General features: G+C 51.5%; 4 non-coding genes across 4 annotated transcripts; all 4 read left to right on the forward strand.

Moving 5' to 3' along the window:
• Window positions 1–914: 914 nt before the first annotated feature.
• TRNAT-AGU lies at window positions 915–988 on the forward strand. Its single transcript has one exon. It is a non-coding gene; the product is annotated as a tRNA-Thr (tRNA).
• Window positions 989–2403: 1415 nt separating this feature from the next.
• TRNAE-UUC lies at window positions 2404–2475 on the forward strand. Its single transcript has one exon. It is a non-coding gene; the product is annotated as a tRNA-Glu (tRNA).
• A 1688-nt stretch (window positions 2476–4163) lies between these two features.
• On the forward strand, window positions 4164–4235 carry TRNAA-UGC. The gene has a single exon. It is a non-coding gene; the product is annotated as a tRNA-Ala (tRNA).
• Window positions 4236–11229: 6994 nt separating this feature from the next.
• Window positions 11230–11311, forward strand: TRNAS-GCU. The gene has a single exon. It is a non-coding gene; the product is annotated as a tRNA-Ser (tRNA).
• The last annotated feature ends 250 nt before the right edge of the window (window positions 11312–11561 follow it).

Raw genomic sequence — 11561 nt, forward strand, 5'->3', positions numbered from 1 at the left:
TCTGGGGCACTGAGCTTTGCCAGGGGCTTGGTGGCTCCTTTCTTTCCTCACCCTGGAGTAAACTCAGCTTTTCATTCCATCCTTGATGATTCATGGAATAACAACAGCAGCATGAAGAAAGAGGTGGGCACAGCGGGTCTCAGGGGGGGAGCAGAGAGGGTGCACAGCGTGGGCTGGGCTGGTGCAAGCGGTGGGCTGGGCTGGGCTGGGCTGGGCAGGGGAGGGGACAGAGAGGTGTGGGTGGCAGGCAGGAGGGTGTCACGGATGGGGCAGAGAGGTGTGGGTGGTGGATAGGATCAGGGGAGGGGACAGAGAGGTGTGGGTGGCAGGCAGGATGGGTGTCACGGATGGGGCAGAGAGGTGTGGGTGGTGGATAGGATGGGTGTCACAGGAGGGGCAGATGGGTGTGTGTGCAGAGAGGTGTGGGTGGTGGGCAGACCTTGGGGCAGAGGGTGTAGAGCCACGAGCAGCAGGTAAGGAGGAGGGAGGAGAGGAGCGAGCAAGAGGTGGACTAGCTTCTAGGGAGCTTCCAGAGCTCATGCCCAGCCTCCCGACATGCAAGAGTCATGGGCCACCTGTTCTCTGGGTCTTCACTAACCAAGTCCCTCCCCAAGCTCTGTTGATGGAAGAAGCCCTCCTGTTGACACAGCGCTATCTACACATGGGTTAGGTTGATAGAATTGCATTGCTTGGGGGGGGGGGGGTAAATTTTTTTACACCCCTGAGTAATGTAGTTAAACCAACCTAATTTTGTAGCATAGACCTGTGCAAAGAATCACACACCCACCTTAGGAGTAAAACTTCACCTGCTCCTCTGCTTTACAGAATCCAAACACAAGCAAAGCTTGTCAGGCCCCTGTGGGGGTTGGCAGACAGTCAGATTTGGGCAGACATCATGCTTTTAACTAACAGCAGGCACCATGGCTTAGCTGGTTAAAGCACCTGTTTAGTAAACAGGAGATCCTGGGTTCAACTCCCACTGGTACCTTGGGGAGTGGCTTTTGGGGCACCTGGCATTGGCTACTGTCAGAAGACAGGATTCAGAGCTAGATGGGCCTTTGGTCTAGCCCAGTGTGGTTTTTCTTATGGTTTAAATAACACTCACAGGCACTGATAATAGAGTTACTGAAAGTTTGGGAGTTAGGAGCGGGTAGGTCAGTGGTCCAGTCCCCACACAGATGGGACAGGGGCAGGTCTGAGCTCTCACCCAAATGCTCATTGTGGTTGCCAGAATCTGTGAGCGGCTCGTTTAGTTTACGGCAAAGGTTGAGTCCTGCTTTGTGCACCATGTGTGAGAATGAAAATCCTAAACCGCCCTTTGAAATATCGAATGCAGCAGGACGTGTTATTGTCCCTGCCCCAAAGCAGACAGACCAATGGAGAAATGACGTCGAGTGCAAGGTAACACTCCACTGCCACTTTACCTTTATTGCTGGCTAAACTCCTTCTTATCTGCCTGGCCCAGGCTGTCCTCTGCCTCAGCTGCTGCTCCCGGCCTGCTCTAGAGTCAAATACGCAGGGCCCCCAGGGGAACAGAGGCTGGGACAGGGCAGCAGCCTGGGCTGGGCTGGGAAGATGCTGGGAGTTCTCGTTCTCTGAGAACTGGCCTGGTTCCTTCTCAACAGCAAACAAATCAATTCCACGCCCCCTCCCCAGAAAAACCAGCCTGGAGCCAAGGGCAGCAGGGGACGATTCCCTGCAGTTCCCACCGAGGCAGGAGAGAAGCCAGGGTGTTTCTAGCAGAGCTTATGGAACTGACGTGGGGAAACCAGCCTTTAATAACAGGCAGTTCCAGTTTAAGCTAAGAGTTTTTAACAATTTCTACAACATTAAATAACCCTTCAATCGTAGTGTCACCATCCATAAAATTGCTTCAGCCTTATAGGTTCCCAAGTGCCCAACTAAACATCTCTTCAAATCCAAGGGAGTGGAGATCAGTCAATGTTCAGAGTCATCCCACACAGAAGAACCATGTTGTGGAACATACTGGCCCCATCATGTGGCCATCGCCTTTCCCTCCTCCTTCAGAGTCAGAATGTGATCAGCTCCCACCCAGGGGGAGCAACACTCCTCCCTTGGTCTCTATGCCAGAGCTCCTATCAGCTCAGTGTCCTTCCCGCAAGAGCGGGCTGCTGAGATGGTTGCGATGGGGTAAATGAAGGCAGAGGAGGATTGTTCCTCATGGGTTTTCTTTGTGTTGCTCTGTGATCCTGCTGGAGGAAGCATCATTTGTGTTTGTTTCAGTGTCTTGGGTTGGGCTGAGGTCGTGACCCTGAGTACAGGGATTCCTGCGCTTTCTGCTCTTAGCCCCTCAGGGAATGGACAATGAGCAACTTCAGAAAGTAGATAGAAAGTAGCCTAAGAAAGTGTAACATAAATGAGAAGAAAAACAATATTATCACCTCCCTGGTGGTCTAGTGGTTAGGATTTGGCATTTTCACTGCCACGGTCTGGGTTCAATTCCCAGTCAGGGAAAAGTGACTTTAAACCAAAACTGCTTCAGTTTTTCACTTACAACATAAACAAATCCATGGTATTTTCCTGATTTCCCCCATCTTCCCAGTGTCTCCATGGCAGGGCTGGCTCCAGGCACCAGCGCAGAAAGCAAGTCCCTGGGGCGGTCAATGGAAAGGGGAGGCTTCAGCAGCAATTGGTCCCTCTCAGAGCAAAGGAACTTACCACCAAAAGCGGCAGAGGTAGAGCTGCAGCTTTTTTATTTTTTTTTCCACTTGGGGTGGCAAAAACACTGGAAGTGGCCCTGCTCCATGGAAGAGAATTTGTTAAATCCCAGATGAGTGCAGTTCTATCAGTTCTCAGCCTAAATCCTTAGGTCTTGATCCTGAGGATATTGTCCCACCATGGGGCCATTTCCCGCCTCTCTTTCATACAGAAGCACAATTTTCCTTGCACAGACACAGGAACAGCAAGATCTTTCTCTGTCCCTTGTGCAAAGCAGGGGGCCAAATTCCATGGAAACAATGGACAATCAGGGGGCCCTGGGCACATCCAGCCCTGGCTGTGAGATGTTCCCTCCCCTCTTTCTTTATGTCCCTGTTGTTATTTCATGGATTGTCTGGGATGGGGGAAAAAGCTGAGTTCACTCCAGGTGGAGGGGAAAAAGGACCCTGAAAATCTCAGGACCCAACCCCCGCTACCAGGATCACCAAGGTGCTGGGGATTTGAGTAGGAAAGGGACTGTGTGAATTGTCAAGGTGGGGAATGAATAACAATCTACAACTAGATCCACCTCATTAACCACTGACACAGGGTAATCCTGCTGCAGACAGAAGGGAAACTGGGAGTGATTCTTTGCTGTTCAGCCATGGAAACAGTGACCCAATTGCACCGCAGTGAATGTGCTGGGGAAAGCTGGACTTCACAGGCAGGTGGAAAGAGCAGATCCTAGAAACACCTGGAGCTTCCCACAGCACTGCTGCCACCAGGGTCAGGTGTTGAGTGACTCACAGCGCCCCTCCCCTCTCACTACCTTCCAGCAGGGGGTGGCAGCACCCCCCCCATCCAATGCAGGGGAGAGGGCTGAGTGCATCTCTGCACCCTGAGCCCAGGGCACCCACTCTCTCTGCCCCACACATCGAATCTGGCCCTGCTGCAAAGTGACCCTAAGAACCAGCAGCCTCCAGGACAGCAGGTTTGGCTCTCAGAGCAGGGAATGTGTCCCCCATGCTGCTCTTAGGCCACTGGATGCTCTGGGATCAAGAGGGCTCTGAGTGTAACCCAGGGATCAGCAACCTTTCAGAAGTGCTGTGCCGAGTCTTCATTTATTCACTCTAATTCAAGGTTCCGCATGGCAGTGATACATTTTAATGTTTTTAGAAGGTCTCTTTCTATAAGTCTATAATATATAACTATGTAAAGTAAATAAGGTTTTTTAAAATGTTTAAAATGATTTAGTTGGGTTTGGTCCTGCTTTGAGCAGGGGGTTGGACTAGATGACCTCCTGAGGTCCCTTCCAACCCTGAGATTCTATGATTCTATGATAAAAAGCTTCATTTAAAATTAAATTAAAATGCAGAGCCCCCAAGACTTTTGGCCAGGACCTGGGCAGTGTGAGTGCCACTGAAAATCAGCTCGTGTGCCACCTTTGGCACACGTGCCATAGGTTGCCTACCCCTGGTGTAACCCATAGCAAGCAAAGACTATTTGGGGCTGTAGCTCAGTGGTAGAGCACATGCTTTGCATGTATGAGGCCCTGGGTTCAGTCCCCAGCATCTCCAGGTTCTTTCTTTCACCCTCCTGCTTTGCTTATGCCCAGAGGGGATGTGGCCCAGCAGTCTCCCTGCACCAGTTTCAATCCTGCTCAGTGAGGGGCAAGTGCCAATTGCATGGAAGGTCTGGGGCTGTTTCTGCTCCTAAGTCACCTCAGTACATGTATGATTCCCACCCGCTGTGCTGCTTGGGACAAGGGTAGATGAGAAGGGTGAATCCTCCAGCACCGGAGGGAAAGGTCCCATCTGCACAGACTGAGAGGCCAGGAAACAGAGGGGCAGTCAGTGCTCAGAGAGGAGAGAGGTCAGTGATTTACACCCACCAGGGGACACTGTCTTTTTGAGACGAGTGCAGCTTGCTTGGGATGGTGCTGACGATGGGTAGAAAAAAGGCTGGAGTCAATGACTGACGAGACCACAGAAGGGGAAGGGGAATGGCAGCCCCACAGAAGGTCCTGGGTGCTCTGATGTCCCAGTTATTGCACCCGGGCATGTCGTAGAGAGAGAAAAGACCCAGCGGGACCCAGCCCCCTGCAGTGATCCCATGGACAAGAACCTGGCTGGGAGTGGGGTGAAGGTTCCCTGTGGGCAAAGGGGAGCTGAAATCCCTCAGTGTCCTGGAGTTTAAGCAATAGAAGCTTCAAACCCTGCAGGGGTGTGGGCTGAGGTGCATCAGCAGAAGGTTGGGCTGGACAGGGGCGGCAGGTTTGGATAATTTTTGGTGGTGCCCAGAATGGGACCAAGTCCTGCCCCACCCCACCCCACCCTCAGACAGGACCAGCTTTAGGCCGATTCTCCCGATTCCCCTGAATTGGGCCCCACGCCTAAGAGGGCCCCGTGCCCAAGCCCCGGTACCGTGTACCAGCAAGAGCCAGTTCGCCGCACTGGGGTGGCCCGGCTTCCTCAGGGGGCAATTTAAAGGGCCTGGGGCTCCCAGCATGGGCTGGGATAGGGCTGGGGTAGGGCTGCAGGGCGCTGGGGGCTATTTAAAAAGTCCAGGGCTCCCATTGCTTCTACCGCCCCGTCCCTTTAAATAGCCCCCAGAGCCCCGCCGCTTCCCCAGGGCTCCCTCAGCTATTTACAGGGCCGGGGCGGTAGAAGCAGGGGAGCCCCGGGCCATGTAAATAGCCCCCAAGCCCCGGGATGCTGCTGCTACCCCGGTGCTGAGGGAGGGAGGAGGGGGCACTTACCGTACAGGGTGGGCTGTACCCTCTGTACCTGCACCCCCTGCCCTGCCCTGCCTCCAGCCCCTCTCCCCCTGCCCTGCCTGCACCAGCCCCTGCCTCCAGCCAGCCCCACACCCCCTGCCCACAGCCAGCCCATCTCCAGCAAGCCCCACACCCCCTGCCCACAGCCAGCCCATCTCCAGCCAGCCCCACACCCCCTGCCCTGCCTGCACCAGCCCCTGTCTCCAGCCAGCCCCGCACCCCCTGCCCTGCCTGCACCAGCCCCTGTCTCCAGCCAGCCCTGCACCTCCTGCTCACAGCCAGCCCCTGCTGCACACCCTGCCTGCACCAGCCCCGCACCCCCTGCAGTCAGCCCTGCACCCCGTGCCCTGTCTCCAGCCAACCCCTGTCGTACCCTCTGCGGCTCTGCCTGAAGCCAGCCAGCTCCCCACACCCCCCTGCCCGCACCAGCCCTACACCAGCGGCCCTGCACCTCCTGCCCTGTCTCCAGCCAACCCCTGCTGCACCCCCCTGCCTGAAGCCAGCCAGTCCCGCACCCCCTGCCCTGCCTGCAGCCAGCCCCGCACCCCCTGCCCTGCCTCCAGCCAGACTCTACCTCCAGTCAGCCCTGCCCTGCCTCCAGCCAGCCCCATGTCCACTGGTGCCTGCAGTTCCCAGGGCAGTAACCCTGCACACTTGCTTCAATGAGGGGGGCAGGGAGCAGCTGGGACCCACACATGTGCACACCCTAGGGTGACCAGACAGCAAGTGTGAAAAATCGGGTTGGGGGTGGGGGTTATTAGGATCCTATATAAGAAAAAGACCCAAAAATTGGGACTGTCCCTATAAAATCAGGACATCTGGTCACCCTAGCACACCCCCAGGGAGTGGCGGGGACCCACACATGTAAAACGGAATTCGTTTCTAGTTCAGGCCCATCTTTTTAAAAAAGAACTTTAGGTAGGGTTAACATACACCCTTATTTTCCTGGACATGTCAGGCTTTTTGGTTCTTAAATCACTGTCTGGGAGGAATTTTTAAAATTTAAAAATTCCTCCTGGGAAAATACGGACGCATGGTAACGCTATTGGTACAAAAAATACATACTGTGGCACATCCCTTAAATCAGAACTTTTTATAGGGAACTGGTTCCTAAGGAATGAAAGTCTTTTTTATATATACATATATATATATATAAAAATTTTTAGTTATCCCTGCCGGGGCCCGGCTGAAAATGACTGCCCAGAGTTCGAGAACTGTCCCTGTTCTCATTGGACAGATGGGGAGAAGCCTGAAGTACAAAGAAGGGAAGTGACCTTCCCAAGGGCCTACACAGCAAGGTGGTGGCAGACCCAGAAAGAGAAGCCAACAGTCCTGACTCCTGTTCTAATGGACAAAAAAAACAAACAGAGAAAGGGATAGAGCCCAGGAATCGAGATGGTGGGGAAATTTCATTGAAACCATTTCTGTCAGAAAATCCCCTTCAGACTAAACCAGTTTGTTTCTCGAAATCAAAACAAGTGAGATGAAAGTTCTTTGCAAAAATATTTTGTTGCAAAACAAAAGCATCTCCTGTTTGTCACAGTGTGTTAAATTGTCTCATCGCACACAAAGAGGGGAGACACTTAGATCACAAACATGAGATAAGATGCTTCAGTCTGAGCTAAGTAATTGCTGCTCTTAACAATTTCAAAATAAAGAAATACAAATCAAATAGACTATTTCAGCTATTCTATTATGTCATTATCTGCTCTGAGTAAACATGATAGGACACCGCATATTATGCACTACTCCTAGTGACACTCTCCAATGGATCCCCACCCACCGTGAGGTAGGTAGGAGAGGATCATTATTCTCCCTACTTGAAAGAGGAAGAAGCTAAGGCTGAGAAAGGAGAATTGACTTGGCTTAGGTCACACAGCCAATCAGTGGCAGAGTTGGGAATAGGACCCAAGAGCCCTGATTTTCAAACTAACCATCGGATCTTGAATTTCAGATACTGAATGACCTGAATAAAGTGCTCTCAGATGAGCTCCAGACCAACAACAGTGCACAATAAATATTCAGCAAGTATTTGAGGAGAACTGCAATGTTAGAGAGAATCATGAACTGCTCAGAGACAATTAATGCAGAGGAGCAGCAAAATTCATCAAACATATGACTGGTTATGACTTATTTCCTTGGTCTTAAAAGAGAACAACAAGGACCTGAGTCTCCTCCCTGTCAATAACCCCCTGCTCAGCCAGTCAGGGTAGAGACTGAGAACGGGAGGCTGAGGGTTCTTGCCCAAAGGATGGCCCAGGTCACCGGTGGGGATCACTGCCTGACCACTATTTCAGCCCCACATTTTCGGGTGGACCTCCCACAGTGGGAGCTGCAGAGCACTCCCCTGAGACACATACGCACACCCCTCCTGGTGTTGGGAGGGGAACAGGAGAAAGGACAAAAGAAGCAAGAGACAAAGAGAAAGGAGGGAGGGATGGAGGAAAAGGTGAAACCAAAAGGACAAACCCTAATGTCCCCAGTGATTCTAAGGACAAAATCCCAGGTGCACAATAAAATTCTGCCTCCTTAAGCTCGTGTTTTCCATGCCTAGAATTCAACTGTCACCAGATGGATCAGACTGAACAGGTTTCAAACTTCAAGGAGGCTCTTACCTTCTAAACAGGGACATCTGTTTTCTAGTAAAATCACTAAAGGGAAGGAGAAAACTCGAAAGACGTTCCCCCTGGCGCTCACGTCCGTGAACCCGAATACTCTCTCAGTCCTCAAAGAGAGACCTGGAGAAGGAGACTTGCTGAAGCAAAGCCACAGGGGTCTCTGAGGTTTCCCTGGCCCCTCGCGCCTGTCCTGCCTGGCTGATGTCAGCATCTCTCTGTGAGGTCACCACCTCCCCCCCACCTTTGACCAATAGTCTGAGGTCCTGCAAAAAGCCTTTGTGATGTCACTGCCACACCCCTCCCTTGCTCTGCTAATGTCCTGCCCCTGGCCAGGCACTTTGGAGGTTTGAGCTACTCCCTGTGGATCACCCCACTCAAGGAGCGTTCGTTCTAGGCAGCAAGCCGGCTAGACAGGAAAACATCAGACGCTGCTCCCAATGCTACACTCAGTTTTTCAGAAATTAGTCGACTTTATGGCCAGAACAGACCATTAGAGCATCTAATCTGACCCCCTGCATATCATAGGCCTCCTGTATGACACCAGAGCTACTTTTGGGGCAAACACATTCCAGAAAGGCATCTAGTCTCCATTAGATGACATCAGGAGATGGCAAATCCACCACTTTCCTTGGTAGCTTGTTCCTGTGGTGAATCATCCTCACTGTTGAATATTTGTGTCTTATTCCTAATACGAATTTGTCTCTTTTCACCTTCCAGCCATTGGGTCTTGTTATGCCTTTCTCTCCTCGATTAAAGAGCCCTTTCATACCCCATCTTTTGTCTCCATTAAGGCCCTTCAACACTTCAATGAAGTCACCTTTCAATCTTCTTTTGATAAGCTAAACAGGTTGAACTCGTTCAATAGCTCACTAGAAGGCATTTTTCTCCAGCCCTCAGAACAATTCGTGGCTCTTTGGTCATCAGACTCCTGAACTGCAGCTGGATGTGGTTCTTGTTCTTCTGCACAACATAGCTCCTGGAGAAGAGGGATCTGAAATGTACATTCCTATGATCCCTTTGTTTAATTGATGAAAACATAAACTAGACACTTAGAGGACTGGAACTGATTTCAGCTGATGAACAGCTTTGCTAGGTTTTTATGCATTTGGACAGCGAAATGTTGAGTGTTTACATTCATATCAAGCACCCCCGTATAGTGGAGCTCCTGAACAGAATGGAGAATGGAAATGGAAATGTTTTCCTTTTTTTAAAAAAAAGAGAGTTATAAGAGAACACGGGGGTTTGAACTGAAGACTACATAAACTGCAGTCAAGCACTCTAACACTGAGCAATATCCCCATGACAACAGGAGTATGGAACTGTCATGTCCAGCACTTTGAAGGACAGACCCTGCTTCATCGAGGTCCTTTGCCATTCGCAGACCACAGGTGGTTTTAAAAATGGGGTTTGATTAAACTTCTTAAATGTGGTAAACACCACAGCTTGCACACCCACCGATATAGCTTCTCCCACTGACATAGCTGCCAACTCTTGCGAAGTGGATTAACTGCACCCACAGGAAAACTCTCTCCCCACAGCATAGAGCAGTGGTTCTCAAACTGTGAGTCAGGACCCCAAAGTGGGATGTGACCCTGTTTTAATGGGGTCACCAGGGCTGGCATTAGACTTGTTGGGGCCTGGGGCTGAAGCCAGAAGTCTGAACCCCACCACCCAAGGCTCAATCCCTCATGCTCTGGATTTGCTCTCCCCTAACTGGGGCAGGGCTCAGGCTTTGTCTCCCCTGCCTCTGCTCAGTGTGGAGGAGCTTGGTCCCTCTTTCCAGAGCCATGTAGTGAGTTTTTTTAGCAGAAGGGGGTTGCAGTGAAAAGAAGTTGGAGAAACCCTGGCATAGAGCCTCTGAATATGTCTAGACTTGGCTCCCTGTGGCAGATCAGACACTGAAAGTACAGCCATGGAGACACCACACACCAGCCTTGCCTAACAGGCAAGAATCAAACCTCCACAGAAAAATACCTGCTGTTTTTAACCCATCTCCCTAAGCCCTCAGCCACCACCACTTAACAAAGGGGCTTTTCTACACGATGGTTCTGGTCTCACTGAAGGGTCATTTCCAGTTGTTTGCTCAGACCAGCATTAGGGAAAATGGTGCCCTGGGCAAAGCTTGTACTTTGGCACTTCCCCATTGCCCCTGGACGATCCCCACTCCCCCTTTACCGCTAGCTCCTGCACTCCCAGCCCCTTGCACCTCCTTCACCCCTAACTCCTGCCCCCTCCTGTGCCCCCTTTGCCCTTAACTCCCTGGGCCACCAGCCATTGCCCCTCTCCTGCAGCCCCTTCACATGGCTCCAGTGCTGGGGGCCCCGCACTTGTTCTCCCTTTCCCTGGGCTTTGGCATCACTAGCCCCTGATTAGTGAGTAGGGTTCAGTGGTTCCCAAAATGTGGGGCATGAGTCCTAGGGGGACACAGAGGAACATTCATGGGGGCACCTCAGTGCCTGAGCCAGCCCCCATGGAGGGAGCAGCACTCAGCCCCAGCTCTTCCCCAACCCCACCCTCAGCCTGGGCCCCTGGATTCCAGCTCGGCCTCGACCCCCTTACCCCTGTCTGCACCCCTCTCCTCAGCAAGCAAGAGCTCCACTCCCAGCCTCGGTTCTTGACCACGGCTTCCGAGGGGCCACAGCCATGGCTAAGAGGGCACAGTGTGAAATGTTTGGGGACCACTGGTTTATGGTGATGTTCTCAATCACTTCTACGAAGTCCAATAAAAGCTATTCCTCACCCACCTACCCCTCCATCAGGACGGACTAATCCACTTCCCCAAGTTAATCCACTTCGCAAGAGGTGGCAGCTATGTCAGTGGGAGAAGCTATATCGGTGGGTGTGCAAGCTGTGGTGTTTACCACATGTTCTGCTGCCCTTCACTCATGCAGGAAGGATAATAACATTTCATTCCACTCAATGCTAAAGTGATTTGTAACCCACCACCAGCCAAAACTGGTCATTTTTGGAAAGTGGCCCCATCATGCTGCATAGCTAGGCAGAGTAGGTGTGTCTGTGCAAACATGGTCTGTTCCTGAAGTCTTTTCCCCAGCTCCTCACTAGATGTGAGGGGGGAGCTCATTCAGCCTCTGCTTCCGCTTAGTGTTTAGAAACTCCTTATTGTCCCTAGCTCTGCTGGCCTTAGCTTTCTCCTCCTGTCTTTTTCTTGACAGCTCAGATGAGGTGGCCGAGTGGTTAAGGCGATGGACTGCTAATCCATTGTGCTCTGCACGCATGGGTTCGAATCCCATCCTCATCGGATGCATTTAGTCATTACCCCTCCTTTGTAGACAACCATGTCCCCCTTTGGTACAATGTTGCTTCTTGCAAACAAAAACCTTCTCAGAAACTCAGAACTCTATTGCTTTAAATAAAATGTCTAAATCCCAGATTTCTTAAAAAAAGAAAAATTCTCTAGTCCTGTATTTCTTAATTTTTATCTCAAAAGGTAACATCCTCATCATGTCCTCCAAACACCCTGGGACCAGCCCAAATTATTAAAATACCCT

The sequence above is a fragment of the Mauremys mutica genome, unplaced genomic scaffold, assembly GCF_020497125.1.
Source record: "Mauremys mutica isolate MM-2020 ecotype Southern unplaced genomic scaffold, ASM2049712v1 001265F_np12_obj, whole genome shotgun sequence".
NCBI lineage: Eukaryota > Metazoa > Chordata > Testudines > Geoemydidae > Mauremys > Mauremys mutica.